General features: G+C 36.9%; 1 long non-coding RNA gene across 1 annotated transcript in view; it reads left to right on the top strand.

The window, feature by feature from the left end:
- The window catches only part of LOC309620429, a 29,528-nt gene extending 13,135 nt beyond the window's left edge, over positions 1-16,393 (top strand). The window contains exon 3 of the long non-coding RNA XR_014239546.1: positions 5,025-16,393. This is a non-coding gene — a long non-coding RNA (uncharacterized lncRNA). The remainder of the gene's footprint in view (positions 1-5,024) is intronic.
- The last annotated feature ends 4,640 nt before the right edge of the window (positions 16,394-21,033 follow it).

The raw sequence follows: 21,033 nt of genomic DNA, 5'->3' as shown, positions 1-21,033 counted from the left end.
GCAGAATACACTTTCTTCTCAAGTGCACACAGAACATTCTCCAGGATAGATCACAACTTTGGTTACAAATCATGCCTTGGTAAATTTAAGAAAATTGAAATAATATCAAGCATCTTTTCCAACCACAATGTTATGAAATTAGAAATCAATTACTGGAAAAAAAACTATAAAAAACACAAAAACATAGAGGCCAAACAATATGCTACTAAATAAAAAATGGATCCCTGAAGATATCAAAGAGGAAATAAAAAAATACGTAGAAACAAATGCCAATGAAAACACAGCAATACAAAATCTATGGGATGCAGCAAAAGTAGTTCTAAGAGGGAAGTTTATAACAATATAATCTCACCTCAAGAAACAAGAAAAATCTCAAATAAACAACATAATTTTACACCTAAAGCCATTAGAGAAAGAAAAACAAAGCCCAAAGTTACTAGAAGGAAAGAACTCATAAAGATCAGAGCAGAAACAAATGAAATAGAGACCAAGAAAACAATAGCAAAGATCACTGAAACTAAAGGCTGGTTCTTTGAAAAGCCAAACAAAATTGATAAACCTTTAACCAGACTCATCAAGAAAAAATGGGACAGGATTGAAATCAATAATATTAGAGATGAAAAAGGAGAAGTTACAACTGACATGGAAGAAATACAAAGGATCATAAGAGACTACTAAAGTAACTCCATGACAATAAGATGGAAAACCTGGAAGAAATGGACAAATTCGTAGAAAGGTGAAACCTTCCAAGACTGAACCAAGAAGAAACAGAAAACATGAACAGACCAATCACAAGTAATGAAATTGAAACTGTGATTAAAAATCTTGCAACAAACAAAAGTCCAGGACCAGATTGCTTCAAAGGCAAATTCTACCAAACATGTAGAGAAGAACTAACACCTATCATTCTCAAACTCTTCCAAAAAATTGCAGAGAAAGAAATACTTCCAAACTCATTCTACAAAGCTACCATCACACTGATACCAAAATCAGACAAAGATATCAAACAAAATGAAAATTACAGGCCAAGATAACTGATGAACATAGATGCAAAAATCTTCAACAAAATACTAGCACACAGAATCCAACAACACATTGAAAGGATCGTAAGCCCTGATCAAGTGGGATTTATCCCAGGGATGCAAGGATTCTGCAATATATGCAAATCAATCAATGTGATATATCACATTAACGAATTGAAGAATAAAAACCATATGATCATCTCAATATTGCAAAAAAGGCTTTTGATGAAATTCAACAGCCATTTATGAAAAAATCTCTCCAGAATTTGGGCATAGAGGGAAACTACCTTAAAATAATAAAGGTCATATACAACAAACACATAGCAAACATCATTCTCAACAGTGAAAACCTGAAAGCATTTCATCTAAAATCAGGAACAAGACAAGTATATGCACTCTCACCACATTTATTCAACAAAGTTTTGGAAGTCTTAGCCATCACAATCAGACAGGAAAAAGAATAAAAGAAATCCAAACTGAAAAAGAAGTAAAATTGTCACTGTTTGCAGGTAACATACTTTACATAGAAAATTGTAAATATGCAGCCAGAAAACTACTAGAGGTCATCAATGAATTTGGTAAAGTTGCAGGATACAAAATTAATACACAGAAATCTCTTGCATACCTATGCACTAACAAAAAAGATCAAAAACAAGAATTAAGGAAACAATCCCATTTACCATTACATCAAGAATAGTAAAATACAGAGGAATAAACCTACCTAAGGAGGCAAAAGACCTCTACTCTGAAAACTATAAGACACTGAAGAAAGAAATCGGAGATAACAGAAACAGATGGAAGTATATACCATGTTCTTGGATTGGAAGAATCAATATTGAAAAAATAACTACACTGCCCAAAGCAATCTACAGATTCAGTGTAATCCCTTTCAAATTACCAATCACATTTTTCACAGAATTAGAACAAAAAAATTTCAATTTACATGGAAACATGAAACATCCCAAATACCCAAACAAATCCTGAGAAAGAAAAATGGAACTGGAGAAATCATACTCCCTGACTTCAAACTATGCTACAAAGCTACAGCTATTAAAAATGTATGATAATGGCACAAAAACAGAAATATAAATCAATGGAAAAGGATAGGAAAACAAAAAATAAACTCATGCACTTTTGGTCAATTAATCTATAACAAAGGAGGCAAGAATATACAATGGAGGAATGAAAGTCACTTCAATAAGTAGTGCTGGTAAAACTGGACAGCTACATGTAAAAAAATGAAATTAGAACCATCTCTAACACCATATATAAAAATAAACTCAAAATGGATCAAAGACTAAAAGTAAGAGTAGACATGATAAAACTCTTAGAGGAAAACATAAGCAGAACACACTCTTGCAAAAATCACAGGAATATCTTTATTGATCAATTTCTTACAGTGATGAAAATTAAAACAAAATTAAACAAATGGGACCTAACTAAACTTAAAAGCTTTTGCACAGAAAAGGAAACCATAAACAAAACAAAAAGACAACCAACATAATGGGAGAAAATATTTGAAAATGAAGTAACAGACAAGGGGTTAATCTCCAAAATATACACAGCATATGAAGCTCAATATCAAAAAAACAAATAGCCCAATCAAAAAATGCGTGGAAGGTCTATATAGACATTTCTATGAAGATGACATACAACTGGCCAAAAAGCACAAGAAAAGATGCTCAACATCACTAATTATTAGAGAGATGTAAATCAAAACAACAGTGAGGTGTCACCTCACACCAGTTAGAATGGCCATCATCAAAAAGTAAACAAATAATAAAATGCTGGAGAGGGTGTGGAGAAAAGGGAAGCCTCCTACACTGTTGGTGGGAATGTAAATTGGTGCAGCCACTATGGACAACAGTATGGAGGTTCTTATAAAAACTAAAAATAAAACTACCAAGTGACCAGCAATCCCAGACCTAGGCATATACCTGGAGAAAACCGTAATTCAAAATGATATAGGAATCCCAATCTTCACTGCAACACTATTTCCAAAAGCCAGGACCTGGAATCAACCTAAATGTCCAACAACAGAGAAATGGATAAAGATGTCGTACATATATACAACGGAATATTACTCAGCCATAATAAAGAACAAAATAATGCTATTTGCAGCAACATGGATGTACCTAGAGACTGTCATACTGAGAGATGTAAGTCAGACACAGAAAGACAAATATCACATGATACCACTTATATGTGGAATCTGAAAAAAAGGGTACAAATGAACTTATTTACAAAACAGAACTAGAGTCATGGATGTAGAGAACAAAATTATGGTTACAAGAGGAGAAGGGGGGAGGGGTAAACTGGGAGATTGAGAGTGACATACACACTAGTATATATAAAATAGATAATTAATAAGAACCTACTGTATAGCTCAGGGAACTATATACTCTGTAATTTCCTATATGGGAAAAGAATCTTAAAAAGAAAAGAGTGGTGCAGAGCAGTTTCAAAATGGCAGAAGAGTAAGGTGTGGAAATCACCTTCCTCCCCACAAATACATCAGAAATAAATCTACATGTGGAACAACTCTTACAGGACACCTACTGAACGCTGGCAGAAGAACTCAGATGTCCCAAAAAGCAAGAAACTCCCCACATACCCTGGTAGGGTAAAAGAAAAAAGAAAACACAGAGACAAAAGAATAGGGATGGGACCTGCACCAGTGGGAGGGAGCTGTGAAGGAGGAAAGGTTTCCACACACTAGGAAGCCCCTTTGCTGGTGGAGACTGCAGGTGGCAGAGGGGGGAAGCTCCGGAGCCACGGAGGAGAATGCAGCAAGGGGTGCAGAGGGCAAAGTGGAGAGATTCCCGCACAGAGGATCAGTGCCGACCAACACTCACCAGACCGAGAGGCTTGTCTGCTCACCCGCCGGGACAGGTGGGGGCTGGGAGCTGAGGCTCGGGCTTCGCAGGTCGGATCCCAGGGAGAGGACTGGGGTTGGCTGCATGAACACAAACTCAAGGGGGCTAGTGTGCCATGGCTAGCTGGGAGGGTGTCTGGCAAAAGCTCTGGAACTGCCGAAGAGGCAAGAGACTTTTTCTTGCCTATTTGTTTCCTGGTGAGCAAGGAGAGACGATTAAGAGCACTGTTTAAAGGAGCTCCAGAGATAGGCGTGAGCCACGGCTATCAGGGCAGACCCCACAGATGCTAAGGCTGCTGCTGCAGTCACCAAGAAGCCTGTGTGTAAGCAGAAGAGCCTGCACAGCCTGCCACTGCCAGGGTCCTGTGACCCAGGGACAACTTCCTCAGGAGAACACACTGTGCGTCTCAGGCTGGAGCAACGTCACGCCGACCTCTGCCACCTCAGGCTCACCACACACTCCGTACCTCTCTCTCCCCCTGGCCTGAGTGAGCCAGAGCCCCCGAATCAGCTGTTCCTTTAACCCCGTCCTGTCTGACCAAAGAACAGACGCCCTCAGGCGACCTACACGCAGAGGAAGGGCCAAATACAAAGCTGAATACCAGGAGCTGTGAAAACAAAGAAAAAAAAGGGAAATCTCTCACAGCAGCCGCAGGAGCAGTGGATTAAATCTCCACAGACAATTTAATGTACCCTGCATCTGTGGAATACATGAATAGACAACGAGTCATCCCAAATTGAGGAGGTGGACTTTGGGAGCAAAGATATATATATATATATATATTTATCCCCTTTTCTCTTTTTGTGAGTGTGTATGCATATGCTTCTTATGCTTCTGTGTGTGATTTTGTCTGTATAGATTTGCTTTTACCATTTGTCCTGGGTTCTGTCTGTCCATATTTTTTCCTTTTTTTTTTTTTTTAGTATACTTTTCAGTGCTTGTTATCATTGGTGGATTTCTTTTTTGGTTTGGTTGTTCTCTTTTTTCTTTCTTTCTTTTTAATAACTTAAAAAAATTTTTTTCATAATTTTTTTTTGTTTTTTATTTTAATAACTTTTTAAAATTTTTGTTTTATTTTATTTTATCTTTATCTTCCTTTATTTGTTTTTTTCTCCCTTTTATGCAGAGCCGTGTGGATGACAGTCTCTTGGTGCTCCAGCCAGATGTCAGGGCTGTGTCCCTGAGGTGGGAGAGCCAAGTTCAGGACATTGGTCCACCAGAGACCTCCCAGCTCCACGTAATATCAAATGGCCAGAATCTCCCAGAGATCTCCATCTCAACACCAAGACCCAGGCCCGCTCAACGACCAGGAAGCTACAGTGCAGGACACGCTATGCCAAACAATAAGCAAGACAGGAACAAAACCCCACCCATTAGCAGAGAGGCTGCCTAAAATCATAAGGTCACAGACAATCCAAAACACATCACCAGACTTGGACCTGCCCACCAGAAAGACAAGATGGAGCCTCATCCACCAGAACACAGGCACTAGTCCCATCCACCAGGAAGCCTACACAACACACTGAACCAACCTTTGCCACTGGGGGTAGACACCAAAAACAACAGGAACTACGAACCTGCAGCCTGTGAAAAGGAGATGTCAAACACAGTAAGTTAAGCAAAATGAGAAGACAGAGAAACACAGAGTAGATGAAGGAGCAAGGTAAAAACACACCAGATCTAACAAATGAAGAGGAAGTAGTCAGTCTACCTGAAAAAGAATTCACAATAATGATAGTAAAGATGACACAAAATCTTGGAAATAGAATGGAGAAAATACAAGAAACGTTTAACAAGGACCTAGAAGAACTAAAGAGCAAACAAACAATCATGAAAAACAAAATAAATGAAATTAAAAATTCTATAGAAGGGACCAATAACAGAATAACTGAGGTAGAAGAACGAATAAGTGAACTGGAAGATAAAATAATGGAAATAACGACTGCACAGCAGAATAAAGAAAAAAGAATGAAAAGAATTGAGGACAGTCTCAGAGACTTCTGGGACAACATTAAATGCACCAACATTCAAATTATAGGGGTCCCAGAAGAAGAAGAGAAAAAGAAAGGGACTGAGAAAAAATTTGAAGAGATTATAGTTGAAAACTTCCATAATATGGGAAAGGAAATAGTTAATCAAGTCCAGGAAGCATAGAGAGTCCCATACAGGATAAATCCAAGGAGAAACACGAGAAGACACATATTAATCAAACTATCAAAAATTAAATACAAAGAAAAAACAATAAAAGCAGGAATGGAAAAACAACAAATAACATACAAGGGAATTCCCATAAGGTTAACAGTTGGTCTTTCAGCAGAAACACTGCAAGCCAGAAAGGAGTGGCAGGACATAATTAAAGTGATGATGGAGAAAAACCTACAACCAAGAGTACTCTACCCAGCAAGGATCTCATTCAGATTTGATGGAGAAATTAAAACATTTACAGACAAGCAAAAGCTGAGAGAATTCAGCACCACCAAACCAGCTCTACAACAAATGCTAAAGGAACTTCTCTGGCAGGAAACAGAAGAGAAGTAAAAGACATACAATAACAAACCCAAAACAATTAAGAAAATGGTAATAGGAACATACATATCCATAATTACCTTAAATGTCAAAGGATTAAATGCTCCAACCAAAAGACATAGACTGGCTGAATGGATACAAAAACAAGACCCGTATATATGCTGTGTACAAGAGACCCACTTCAGACCTAGGGACACATAAGACTGAAAGTGAGGGGATGGAAAAAGATATCCCATGCAAATGGAAATCAAAAGAAAACTGAAGTAGCAATTCTCATATCAGAAAAAATAGACTTTAAAACAAAGACTATTACAAGAGACAAAGAAGGACACTAGATAATGGTCAAGTGATCAATCCAAGAAGAAGATATAACAATTGTAAATATTTATACACCCAACATAGGCGACTGCAATACATAAGGCAAGTACTAACAGCCATAAAATGGGAAATCGTCACTAGCAAAATCATAGTAGGGGATTTTAAAACCCCACTTTCACCAATTGACAGATCATCCAAAAGGAAAATAAATAAGGAAACACAAGCTTTAAATGATACATTAAACAACAGGGACTTAAGTGATATTTACAGTACATTCCATCCAAAACAACAGGATACACATCCTTCTCAAGTGCTCATGGAACAATTTCCAGGATAGATCATATCTTGGGTCACCAGTCAAGCCTTGGTAAATTTAAGAAAAGTGAAATCATATCAAGTATCTTTTCTGACCACAACACTATGAGACTAGATATCAATTACAGGAAAAATCTGTAAAAAATGCAAGCACATGGAGGCGAAACAATACAGTACTTAATAACCAAGAGATCACTGAAGAAATCAAAGAGGAAATCAAAAAATACCTAGAAACAAATGACTATGAAAATACGATGACCCAAAACCTATGGGATGCAGCAAAAGCAGTTCTAAGAGGGAAGTTTATAGCAATACAATGCATCCTCAAGAAACAAGACACATCTCAAATAAACAACCTAACCTTACCCCTAAAGCAATTAGAGAAAGAAGAACAAATAAACCCCAAAGTTAGGAGAAGGAAAGAAATCATAAAGATCAGATCAGAAATAAATGAAAAAGAAATGAAGGAAACAATAGCAAAGATCAATAAAACTTAAGGCTTCTTCTTTGGGAAGATAAACAAAGTGATATACCATTAGTCAGACTCATCAAGAAAAAAAGGGAGAACACTCAAATCGGTAGAATTAGAAATGAAAAAGGGGAAGTAACAACTGACACTGCAGAAATACAAAGGATCATGAGAGATTACTACAAGCAACTCTATGCCAATAAAATGAACAACCTGGACAAATTCTTAGAAATGCACCACCTTCTGAGACTGAACCAGGAAGAAAGAGAAAAACTGATCAGACCAATCACAAGCACTGAAATTGAAACTGTGATTAAAAATCTTCCAACAAACAAAAGCTCAGGACCAGATGGCTTCACAGAGGAATTATATCACACATTTAGAGAAGAGCTAACACATATCCTTCTCAAAGTCTTCCAAAATATAGCAGAGGGAGGAACACTCCCAAACTTACTATGAGGCCACCATCACCCTGATACCAAAACCAGACAAAGATGTACAAAAACAAGGAAAGTACAGGTCACTATCACTGATGAATATAGATGCAAAAATCCTCAACAAAATACTAGCAAACAGAATCCAACAGCACATTAAAAGGATAATACACCATGATAAAATGGTTTTTATCCCAGGAATGCAAGGATTCTTCAATATAGGCAAATCAATCAATGTGATACACCATAATAACACAATGAAGGAGAAAAACCATATGATCATCTCAATAGATGCAGAGAAAGCTTTCAACAAAATTCAACACCCATTTCTGATAAAAACCCTCCAGAAAGTAGGCATAGAGGGAACTTTCCCCAACATAATAAAGGCCATATTACAAACCCACAGACAACATCATCCTCCATGGTGAAAACTGACATCATTTCCACTACGAACAGGAACAAGAAAAGGTTTCCCACTCTGACTACTATTATTCAACAACATTTTGGAAGTTTTAGCCACAGCAATCAGAGAAGACAAAGAAATCCAAATTGGAAAAGAAGAAGTAAAGCTGTCACTGTTTGCAGATGACATGAAACTATACATAGAGAATCCTAAAGATGCTACCAGAAAACTACTAGAGGTAATCAGTGAATTTGGTAAAGTAGCAGGATACAAAATTGATGCCCAGAAATCTCTTGCATTCCTATACACTAATGATGGAAAATCTGAAAGTGAAATTAAGAAAAAACTCCCATTTACCATTGCAACAAAAAGAATGAAATATCTAGGAATAAACCTACCTAAAGAGAGAAAAGACCTGAATGCAGAAAATTATAAGACACTGATGAAAGAAATTAAAGACGAAAGAAACAGATGGAGAGATATACCATGTTCTTGGATTGGAAGAATCAACTTTGTGAAAATGACTATACTACCCAAAGCAATCTACCGATTCAATGCAATACCTATCAAGCTACCACTGGCATTTTTCAAAGAACTAGAACAAATAATTTGACAATTTTGATGGAAACACAAAAGACCCTGAATAGCCAAAGGAATCTTGAGAAAGAAAAGGAGAGCTAGAGGAATCAGGCTCCCAGACTTCAGACTATACTACAAAGCTACAGTAATCAAGACAGTATGGTACTGGCACAAAAACAGAAATATAGATCAAAGGAACAGGATAGAAAGCCCAGAGATAAACCCACGCACATATGGTCACCTTATCTTTGATGAAGGAGGCAAGAATATACAGTGGAGAAAAGACAGCCTCTTCAATAAGTGGTGCTCGGAAAACTGGACAGCTACATGTAAAAGAATGAAATTAGAACACTCCCTAACACCACACACAAAAATAAACTCAAAATGGATTAAAGACCTAAATGTAAGGCCACACACTATCAAACATTTAGAGGAAAACCTAGGCAGAACACTCCATGAAATAAATCACAGCAAAATCGTTTTTGACCCACCTCCTAGAGAAATGGAAAGAAAAACAATGATAAACAAATGGGACCTAATGAAACTTAAAAGCTTTTGCACAGCAAAGGAAATCATAAACAAGACCAAAAGTCAACCCTCAGAATGGGAGAAAATATTTGCAAATGAAGCAACTGACCAAGGATTAATCTCCAAAATTTACAAGCAGCTCATGCAGCTGAATATCAAAAAAAAAAAAAAAAGAAAACAACCCAATCCAAAACTGGGCAGAAGACCTAGATAGACATTTCTCCAAAGAAGATGTACAGATTGCCAACAAACACATGAAAAATGCTCAACATCATTAATCATTAGAGATATGCAAATGAAAACTCCAATGCAATATCATCTCACACCAGTCAGAATGGCCATCATCAGAATATCTACAAACAATAAATGCTGGAGATGGTGTGGAGAAAAGGGAGCCCTCATACACAGTTGGTGGGAATGTAAATTGATACAGCCACTATGGAGAACAGTATGGAGGTTCCTTAAAGATCTAAAAATAGAACTACCATACGACCCATCAATCCCACTACTGGGCATATACCCTGAGAAAGCCACAAATCAAAAAGAGTCATGTATCACAATGTTCATTGCAGCTCTATTTACAATAGCCAGGACATGGAAGCAACCTAAGTGTCCATCGACAGATCAATGGATAAAGAAGATGTGGCACGTATATACAATGGGATATTACTCAGCCATATAAAGAAAAGAAATTGAGTTATTTGTAGTGAGGTGGATGGACCTAGAGTCTGTCATACATAGTGACGTAAGTCAGAAATAGAAAAACAAATACTGTATGCTAACCCATATTTATGTAATCTAAAAAAGAAAAAGAAAAGGTCATGAAGAACCTAGGGGCAAGATGGCAATAAAAATGCAGACCTACTAGGGAATGGACTGGAGGACACAGGGAGGGGGAAGGGTAAGCTGATATAAAGTGAGAGAGTGGTAGTGTATATATGGACATATATACACTACCAAGTGTGAAATAGATAGCTAGTGGGAAGCAGTCGCATAGCACAGGGAGATCAGCTTAGTGCTTTGTGACAAGCTAGAAGTGTGGGATAAGGAGGGTGGGAGGGAGGGAGATAGAAGAGGGAAGAGATATGGGGATATATGTATATGTATAACTGATTCACTTTGTTATAAAGCAGAAACCAACACACCATTGTAAAGCAATAATACTCCAATAAAAACTGAAAAAATATATAAAGAACTAAAGGAGCATTTGAGAAAAAAAGAATAGCTTTATATATAAAACTGATTTGCTTTATTGTACACCTGAAACTAACACAACATTGTAAACCAAGTACATTCCAATAAAATTTTTTTAAAAATTAAAACAAATATTTAGGAATAAACTTCACTAAGTAGATAAAAGACTTGTACACTAAAACTACAACACATTGATTAAATAAATTAAAGGAGACACAGAAACATTGAAAGGTACTTCGTATTCCTTGATCAGAATACTTAATATTGTTAAAATGTCTGTAATACCAAAAGCAATTTACAGATGCAAAGCAATAACTATCAAAATTCCAAAGGCACTTTTCACAGTAATATAGAAAACAATTTTGGTATTTATTTGGAATCACAAAAGATCCTAAATAGCCAAAGCAACTTTGAAAAAGAACAAAAAAGCTGGAGACATCACACTTCTGATTTCAAAATATATTACAAAGCTATAGTAATTAAAACAGTATATTACTGGAATAATAACAGCCATACAGAAAAATGGAACAGGTAGAAAGCTCAGAAACACTCACACATATAAAGTTATCTGTTTTTGACATAGGTGCCAAGAATACACAATGGGGAAAGACAGTCTCTTCAATAAATGTTGCTAGGAAAAGTGGATATCTACATGCATGCTTAAGAATACAATTAGAATATTATTTTACACAATTACACAAAAGTCAGCTAGAAATGCTTTAAAGACTTAAACATAAGCATGTCCTGAAACTAGAAAAATCCCAGAAGAAAATAAAGGGAAAATATTTCATGACATCAGTGTAGGCATTAATTTTGCATATGACACTAGAAGCACAGGCAATTAAATAAAAAAGAGAGAAGTAGAATTACTTCAACTTAAAAAATTCTGCACTGCAAGAGAAACTATAAACAGAGATAAACAGGCAACCAATGAATTGGGAGAAAGTATTTGCAAACCATATATCTTACAATTATTAATATCCCAAATATATAAGGAATATCTACAACTCAATAGCCAAAAAAACACAAAACAAACAAACAAACAAAAACCCTGATTAACAAATGGTCAAAGTACTTGAATAGATATTTCTCCAAAGGAAACTTACAAATGGCCAACAGGTATATGAAGAGATGCAGGACGCTAATCATCAAAGAAATTAAAATCAAAACCACACTTAACTATTACCTCACACCACTTAGTGTGGCAAACACTTTAAAATTATTATTATAAGAAAAAAAATTTATACCCCAAAGAATTGAAATTAGGATCATAACCATGTTCATTGCAGGATTTTTCACATATTCACAGTATCCAACATATGGAAACAAACTAAATGTGCATTGAAAGAAGAACAGATGAAGAAAACATAGTGTATATATAAAATGGAATATTATCCACCCTTAAAAGAGAATAAAATCTTGCCATATGTGAAAACTTGTATGAATCTGGAAGTCATCATGCTAAGTGAAATAAGCGAGTCACATAAGGACAAATACTGGATGATTCTAATTATGTCAGTTATCTAAAATAGTCAAATAGAGACAGAGTAGGATTGTGGTTTCCAGTGTCTGCATAGACAAGTAAATGGGTAATTAACTTTCAATGGGTATAAAATTTCAGTTACACAAGACGAATAACGTCTAGAGATTTCTGTACAACATTGTGCCTATAGTTAGTAATACTGTATTGTACACTTAAACTTTCTTAAGAGGGTGTGTCTCAAGTTAAATGTTCTTACCACAACAACATAAAATTTAGTAGTCTCTTAGGATGCTTTGCATTTCTGTGGTGTCTGTTGTAACTTCTGTTTCATTTCTAATTTTATTGATTTGAGTCCTCTGCCTCTTTTTCCGATGAGTCTGGATAATGGTTTATCAATTTTGTTTATCTTCTCAAAGAAGGAGATTTTAGTTTTATTGATCTTTGCTGTAGTTTCCTTCATTTCTTTTTCATTTATTTCTGATCTGATCTTTATGATTTCTTTCCTTCTGCTGATTTTGGTTTTTTTTTTTTTGTTCTTCTTTCTCTAATTGCTTTAGGTGTAAGGTTAAGTCGTTTGAGATGTTTCTTGTTTCTTGAGGTAGGTTTGTATTGCTGTAAACTTCCCTCTTAGAACGGCTTTTGGTGCATCCCATAGGTTTTGGGTCATCGTGTTTTCGTTGTCATTTGTTTCTAGGTATTTTTTGATTTCCTCTTTGATTTCTTCAGTGATCTCTTGGTTATTAACTAGTGTATTGTTTAGCCTCCACTGTTTGTATTTTTTACAGATTTTTTCCTGTAATTGATATCTAGTGTCATAGCGTTGTGGTCGGAAAAGATACTTGATAACAATTTCAATTTTCGTAAATTTACCAAGGCTTGATTTGTTACCCAAGATATGATCTATCCTGGAGAATGTTCCATGAGCACTTGAGAAGATTGTGTATTCTGTTGTTTTTGGATGGAATGTCCTATAAGTATCAATGAAGTCCATCTTGTTTAATGTATCATTTAAATATTGTGTTTCCTTATTTATTTTCATTTTGGATGATCTGTCCATTGGTGAAAGTGGCATGTTAAAGACCCCTATTATGTTTGTGTTAATGTCAATCTCCCCTTTCATGGCTTTTAGCATGTGCTTATATATTTTGGTGCTCCTATATTGTGTGTATAAATATTTACCATTGTTATATCTTCTTCTTGTATTGATCCCTTGATCATTAGGTAGTGTCCTTCTTTGTCTCTTTTAATAGTCTTTATTTTAAAGTCTATTTTGTCTGATATGAGAATTGCTACTCCAGCTTTCTTTTGATTTCCATTTGCGTGGAATATCTTTTTCCATCCTCTCAATTTCAGTCTGTATATGCCCCTAGGTTTGAAGTGGGTCTCGTGTGGATAGCATATATATGGTTCTTCTTTTTGCATCCATTCACCCTGTCTATGTTTTTATTGGAGTGTTTACTCCATTTACATTTAAGGTATTTATTAATATGTATATTCCTATTACCATTTTCTTAATTGTGTTAGGTTTGGTTTTGTAGGTCTTTTCCTTCCCTTCTGTCCCTGCCTAGAGATGTTCCTTTAGCATTTTATGTAAAGCTGGTTTGGTTTTGCTGAATTCTCTTAACTTTTTCTTGTCTGTAAAATTTTTAATTTCTCTCTTGAATCTGAATGAGATCCTTGCTGGGTAGAGTAATTTTGGTTGTAGGTTTTTCCCTTTCATCACTTTAAATATGTCCTGCTACTCCCTTCTGGCTTGCAGAGTTTCTGCTGAAAGATCAGCTGTTAACCTTATGGACATTCCCTTGTATGTTATTTGTTGCTTTTCCCTTGTTGCTTTTAAGATTTTTTCTTTGTATTTAATTTTTGATAGCTTGATTAATATGTGGTTTGGTGTCTTTCTCCTTGGATATATCCTGTATGGGACTCTTTGAACTTTCTGGACCTGGTTGACTATTTCCTTTCCCATGTTTGGGAAGTTTTCAATTACAATCTCTTCAAATATTTTCTGTCCCTTTATTTTTCTCTTCTTCTTCTGGGATCCCTATAATTCGAATGTTGGTGCATTTAATATTATTCCAGAGTTCTCTGTGACTGTCCTCAATTCTTTTCATTCTTTTTTCTTTACTCTGCTCTGCGGTATTTATTTCCACTATTTTATCTTCCAGGTCCCTTATCCGTTCTTCTGCCTCTGTTATTCTGCTATTGATTTCTTCTAGATAATTTTTAATTATTGTGTTGTTCATCATTGTTTGTTTGCTGTTTAGTTCTTCTAGGTCCTTCTTAAATTTTTTTGTATTTTCTCCATTCTATTTCCAAGATTTTGGATCAAGTTTCCTATCATTACTGTACATTCCTTTTCAGGTAGACTGCCTATTTACTCTTCATTTGTTTTGTCTGGTCTGTTTTTACCTTACTCCTTCATCTGCTGCATATTTCTCTGTCTTTTCATTTTTTTTTAACTTACTTTTTTTGGTGTCTCGTTTTCACAGGCTGCAAGTACATAGTTTTCGTTGTTTTCAGTGTCTGCCCCCATTGGGTGAGGTTAGTTCAGTGGCTTGTGTAGGCTTCCTGGTGGAGGGGACTGGTGCCTGTATCTGGTGGATGAGGCTGGATCTTGTCTTCCAGTTGGGCAGGACCACTTCTGGTAGTGTGTTTTGAGGTGTCTGTGAACATAGTATGATTTTTAGACATCCTCTCTGCTATTGGGTGGGATTGTGTTCCTGTCTTGCTAGTTCATTGGCATGGGGCTTCCAGCACTGGAACTTGCTGGCTATTGGGTGGAGTTGGGTCTTAGTGTTCATATGGAGATCTCTTGGAGAGCTCTCACCAACTGACATTCTGTGGGTCCAGGAGGTCTCTGTTGGTCCAATGTCCTGAATTTGGCTCTCCTACCTCAGGGTCTCAGGCCTGACACCAGGCCAGAGCACCAAGACCTTGTCAGCCACACAGCCCCGAAGAAAATGGAGAAAAGGAAAAGAAAAACAATGAGTAAAAAAAAATTTTAAATAAGAAATAAATAATAATAATAAAAAGTAGAGAGCAAAAAAGCAATGAACAAATCCACCAGATAACAAGCACTAAAAACTATACTAAGATAAACATAAAAATTAGAAACAAATCAGTCATAGACAGCAAACCATAAGTCTACAGTTGCTCCCAAATTCCACCACTTCAATTTTGGGATGATTATTTGTCTGTTCAGTTATTCCACAGATGCAGGGTACATCAAGTTGACTGTGGGGATTTAGTCTGCTGCCCCTGAAACTGCACAGATAAATTTCTTTTTCTCTTCTTTTTTTGCATAGCTCCTGGTGTTCAGCTTCGGTTTTGGCCCCGCCTCTCCATGTAGATCGCCCAAGGCATCTGTTCCCACCCAGACAGGACTGGGTTAAAGCAGTCGTTAGGGGGGCCATGGCTCACTCAGGCTGGGGTGAGGGAAGGGTACGGTATGTATAATTGGAATGTCGGGTGAGCCTGCTGTGGCAGAGGCTGGCATGACTTTACAACCGCCTGAGGTACACTGTGTGTTCTCCCAGGGAACTTGTCCCTGGATCATGGGACCCTGGCATATTGCACAGGCCCCCAGGCATTGTGGATAGTGACCTGTGCTTGCACACAGGATTCTTGGTGGCTGCAGCAGCACTGTTAGCATTTCATGCCCGTCTCTGTGGTTGGAGCTGATAGCTGCAGCTCGTGTCCATCTCTGGAGCTCGTTTAGGCAGTGCTCTGCCTTCTGTGGGCAGATGGGAAAGGAATCCCCTCTGCTCGCGCACCCTGAAACAATGGTCTCTTACCTCTTAGGCAGGTCCAGAGTTTTTCCTGGACTCCCTCCTGGCACTAGCCCCCTTCAGGCTGTGTTCACACAGCCAACCCCAGTCCTCTCCCTAGGATCTGACTTCTGAAACCCGAGCCTCAGTTCCGAAACTCCACCCGCCCCAGTGGGTGAGCAGACAAGCCTCTCAGGCTGGTGACTGCTGGTCAGCAATGATCCTCTGTGCAGGAATCTCTCCACTTTGTCCTCTGCACCCCTATTGCTGTGCTCTCCTCTGTGGTCCACAGCTTCCCCCCTCCCTGCCCACCACCCGTTCTGCCAGTGAAGGGTCTTCCTAGTGTGTGGAAACATTTTCTCATTCACTGCTCTCTCCCAGAGAGAGGTGCAGGTTCCGTCCCTATTTTTTTTAAACATCTTTATTGGTGTATAATTGCTTTACAATGTTGTGTTAGTTTCCACTTTATAACAAAGGGAAACAGCAAATGTATCCCCGCAGTCTCCGCCAGTGAAGGGGCTTCCTAGTGTATGGAAACTTTTCCTCCTTCACAGCTCCCTCCCAGTGTTGCAGGTCCCGTCCCTATTCTTTTGTCTCTGTTTTTCTTTTTACTTTTGCCCTGCCCAGGTACATGGGGATTTTCTTGCCTTTTGGGAAGTCTGAGGTCTTCTGCCAGAATTCAGTTTGTGTTCTGTAGGAGTTGTTCCACATTTAGATATATTTTTGATGTATTTGTGAGGAGGAAGGTGATCTCCAAGTCTTACTCCTCAGCCATCTTGAAGTTCCTCACCAATTATTCTTATATTTGTTTTTCTGAACAAAGATGATAGCTGTCATATGTTTTCCTTACTTTTAAATAAATCTTTGTTCTCCCTCCCCTTTTAAATGCATTATTTCTATATTCCTGTCCTCCAAGTCACACATTCTTTCTTCCATCTGGTATGCCCTGTACCTGATGCTCTCTATTGGAATTTTTTTTACCTCATTCATTGAATTATTCAGCTCCAGAATTTCTCTTTTTTTAAAAAAATAATTTCAATCTCTTTGGTAAAGAACTCATTCTCTTCATTAATTTTATTCCTGAGTTTATTGAATTTTCTTTCTGAGTTTTCTTGGACCTTGTTGATTTTCTACATAACAGTTATTTTGAAGTCTTTTTTAGTTTGATCACAATATTCTGACCTTTCAGCTTGGTTGCTGGAGAAATATCATTTTCTTTTTGTGATACAATATTTCTTTGAATTTTTATAGTTTGTAGGTATGTACTTCAGTTTTGCATTTGAGATAGCAGTAACCCCCTTAACTAAAGTTTTATGTCTTATTTGGATTTTACAATTTAATTGACCGGCTATTAGAAACCTTTCATTTGTATTCCAGAAGGTGACATTACATCTCAAGTTTGTGGGTTTTTCCTTGCCCACCAACTTTTGCCTATTATCTGAGCACCTTCAGTGTCTATCAGAGCTTGCTCTTGCAGACACACTTTGGAGCACAAACAGAAACCAGCAGCAGAGTGGGGGTGATATGGCTTTTATCCTTGGGGTTTGGGGATGCCATAGTCCTGGTGGTAGAATCCTTGAAAGGAGTACTCTCAGAAGTTTGCAGGCAGACTTCCTGCTGAAGTCCTAAAGCAGGCAGAAGGAAACATATTTAATGTCCTTTGGTATTCTTATCTGCTTCATGTCCTTTCTTCTCCCTCCCCCCAGTTACGAGGGTCCCTCCTCATAAATGTAGGTGCTGCTGGAGAGAAACAGGTTTCTCCAGCTACAACCTACAAGACTGAGATAACTGGGCAGTCACCAACCATTTTCGCTTTCTACCTTCTCTGTGGAAGAGGATACTGCTTTCAACCTCCTCTGCCAGAGATGTCACCACTCTGTCAAAAGCCCAGACTCTGGCACTGTGGCCCTGGAGAGAGGGACCATCTTAGCAAGTTCCTCTCTCTCTCTTCTGTGTCCAACCGTGTTTCTATCCCACTCCCATACCATGAAGAAAATTCTGGTCAGTCAGGCTGGACTTCCACAAATTCTCTCCTACCTGAGTATCTGCCCAGGATTGCTCCCTCCAGGACATTTTTTTCCTGTTCATGGAAAGTGGGTGTGGGGCAGGTTCATTGACTTCCTTGGATCCTCAGCTCTTTCTGAGATCCTGTTTCTTCATTTTCAGATCACAACTGGGAAAAACTTTCAGGATTCCTTGGTGCATTGTGTACAGGTACTTTTGCTTGGTTATGGATATCTAATTAGTTCTTTTAAAAAGGGGAGAGGAAAGAGGAATGACTTGTGCCATCATGATGTGATGTCACTCCACAACATATCCTTCAACTCACATAGATATCATTTTTTTTAAGTGTGGTGAGAACTCTTGAAATCTACTCTCTTAGTAAATTGCCAGTATATGGTCCATTATTATTAACGATTGTCACCATTTTCCCTTTTACCCCAGCCACTCAGCCTCTAATGAGCACTGTAAATAATGCTGCAAAGAACATGGGCATGCAGATATATATATATCTTTGAGATAGTGATTTTATATCCTTTGGATATATAACCAGAAGTGAGATTACTGGATCATACGGTAGTTCTATTTTTAATTTTTTGAAGAAGCTTTACCATAATTTCCATAATAGTTGTACCAATTTACATTCCCACCAACAGTGTACTAAGGTTCCCTTTTCTCCACACACTAGCCAACATTTGTTATTTGTAGACTTTTTGATGATACCCATTCTCACAGATGTGAGGTTATATCTCATTGTGGTTTTAATTTGCATTTTTCTGTGGATTAACAATGTTGAGCATTGTTTCATGTGCTTAATAGCCATCTGTATATCTTCTTGTGAAAAATGTCTATTGAGGTCTTCTGTTCATTTTTAAATTCAGATTTTTTTTAAATCTTCAGTTCTGTGGGTTGTTTACATATTTTAGATATTAACTCCTGAGAAGTCTAAGGATGTGCAAATATTTCCCATCATTCAATAAGTTGTCTTTTCATTTTCTCAATGGTTTCCTTTGCTGTGCAAAATGTTTTAAGTTTAATTAGCTCCCAGTTGTTTATATTTGCTTTGGTTTCTTTTGGCTTAGGGGATACATCCAAAAATTGCTACAATTTTTGTTAAAGAGTGTTCCACATATGTTTTCTTCTGGGAGTATATGGTTTCATGTCTTACATTTAGGTCTTTAATCCATTTTGTATTTACTTTTGTATGTAGTGTGAGGTAATCTTCTAATCTTACTGTTTTATATGTAGCTCTCCAGTAGTTGAAGACATTGCCTTTTCTCCATTATAGATTCTTGCCTCCTTTGTTGTAGATTAATTGGCCATAAGTGTACGGTTTTATTTCTGGGCTCTCTATTCTCTTCAATTGATCTATGTGTCTGTTTTGTGTCAGTGCCATGCTGTTTTGATTACTGTAGCTTTGAAGTATAGTCTGAAGTCAGGGAGCATGACACCTCCAGCTTTGTTATTTTTCTCAAGATTGTGTTGGCAATTTGGGGTCTTTTGTGGTTCCATATGAATTTTAGGATTATTTGTTCTAGCCCGTGAAAAATGTCAAGGGTATTTTGATAAGGATTGACTTATTTGTAGATTGCTTTGGTTAGTATGGGCACTTTAACAATATTGATTCTTCCAATCCAAGAGCCTGGGATACCTTTCTATTCCTTTGTATCATCTTCAATTTCCTTTATCAGTGGTTTATAGTTTTCAGAGTACAGGTCTTTTCACCTCTTTGGTTAAGATTATTCCTAGGTATTTTATTCTTTTTGATGGGATTTTAAACGAGATTGTTTCCTTGCTTTCTCTTTGTGGTAGCTCATTACTAGTGTATAGAAAAAGCAGTGGACTTATGTATTTTAATCTTGTATCCTTCAATTTTACTGAATTCACTTATTAGTTCTAATAGATATTTCCTCACGATTTTAGGGTTTTCTTTATATAGTATTATGTCATCTGAAAATAGAGACAGTTTTACTTCTTTCCTTCCAATTTGGATGCATCTTATTTCTTTTTCTTGTCTGATTGCTGTGGCTAGCTCTTCCAATACTATGTTAGATAGAAGTGGTGAGAGTCAGCATCCCTGTCTTGTTCCTGACTTTAAAGGAAAATTCCAGGTTTTCACAATTGAGTATGATGTTAGCTGTGGGCTTGTCATAAATAGCCTTTGTTATATTGAGATATGTTCCGTCTATGCCAAATTTGGTGAAAGTTATTTTTTTTATTGTGAATGGATATTAAATTTTGTCAAATGCTTATTCTGCATCAATTGAGATGATCATGTTGTTTATATCCTTCCTTCGGTTCATGTGGTGTATCACACTGACTGATTTGTGGATATTGAACCATTTTTGCATCCCTTGAATAAATGACCCTTGATCATGGTGTATAATCCTTTTTATATATTGATGACCTGGTTTGCTAATATTTTGTTGAGGATTTTTGCATCTATATTCGTCAGTAATATGGGCCTGTAATTTTCTTTTTACATAGTGTCTTTGTCTGGTTTTGGTATTAGGGTAATATCGACCTTATAGAATGAATTTGTGACTGTTCCCTCCTCTTCAATTTTTTTGGAATAGTTTGAGGTAAGTAGTAACTCTTCTTTATATGTTTGGTAGAATCCTCCTATGAAGCTGTCCTGTCCTGGACTTTTGTTTGCTGGGAGCTTTTTTTATTAATTCAATTTCACTACAGTGATCAGTCTGTTCAGATTATCTGTTTTTTCCTGATTCAGTCTTGGAAGTTTGTATGTTTCTAGAAATTAACCCACTTCTTCTAGGTGATCCAATTTGTTGGCATATAACTCTTCATTGTATTCTCGTATGATTTTCATATCCCTGTGATACCAGTTGCAAATTCTCTTTTCTTATTTCTTTTTTTGTTTATTTGGTATCTCTTTTTTTCTTAATGAGCCTGGTTAAAGGCTTATCGATTTTGTTCATCTTTTGAATAAAACAACTCTTGGTTTCCTTGATCTTTTCTGTTGTCTGTTTAGGGTTTTAATTTTATTTACTTTCTCTCTGATTTTTATTAATATTTTTCTCCTACTGATATTGGGCTTTGTTTGTTCTTTTTCTCATTCCTTTAGATGGCAGATTAAGTTTTTTCTTCCATATTTTTC

The sequence above is a fragment of the Balaenoptera borealis genome (assembly GCF_965194805.1).
Source record: "Balaenoptera borealis genome assembly, chromosome: X".
NCBI classification, from domain to species: domain Eukaryota; kingdom Metazoa; phylum Chordata; class Mammalia; order Artiodactyla; family Balaenopteridae; genus Balaenoptera; species Balaenoptera borealis.
This window is presented reverse-complemented; position numbering and strand designations above follow the sequence as displayed.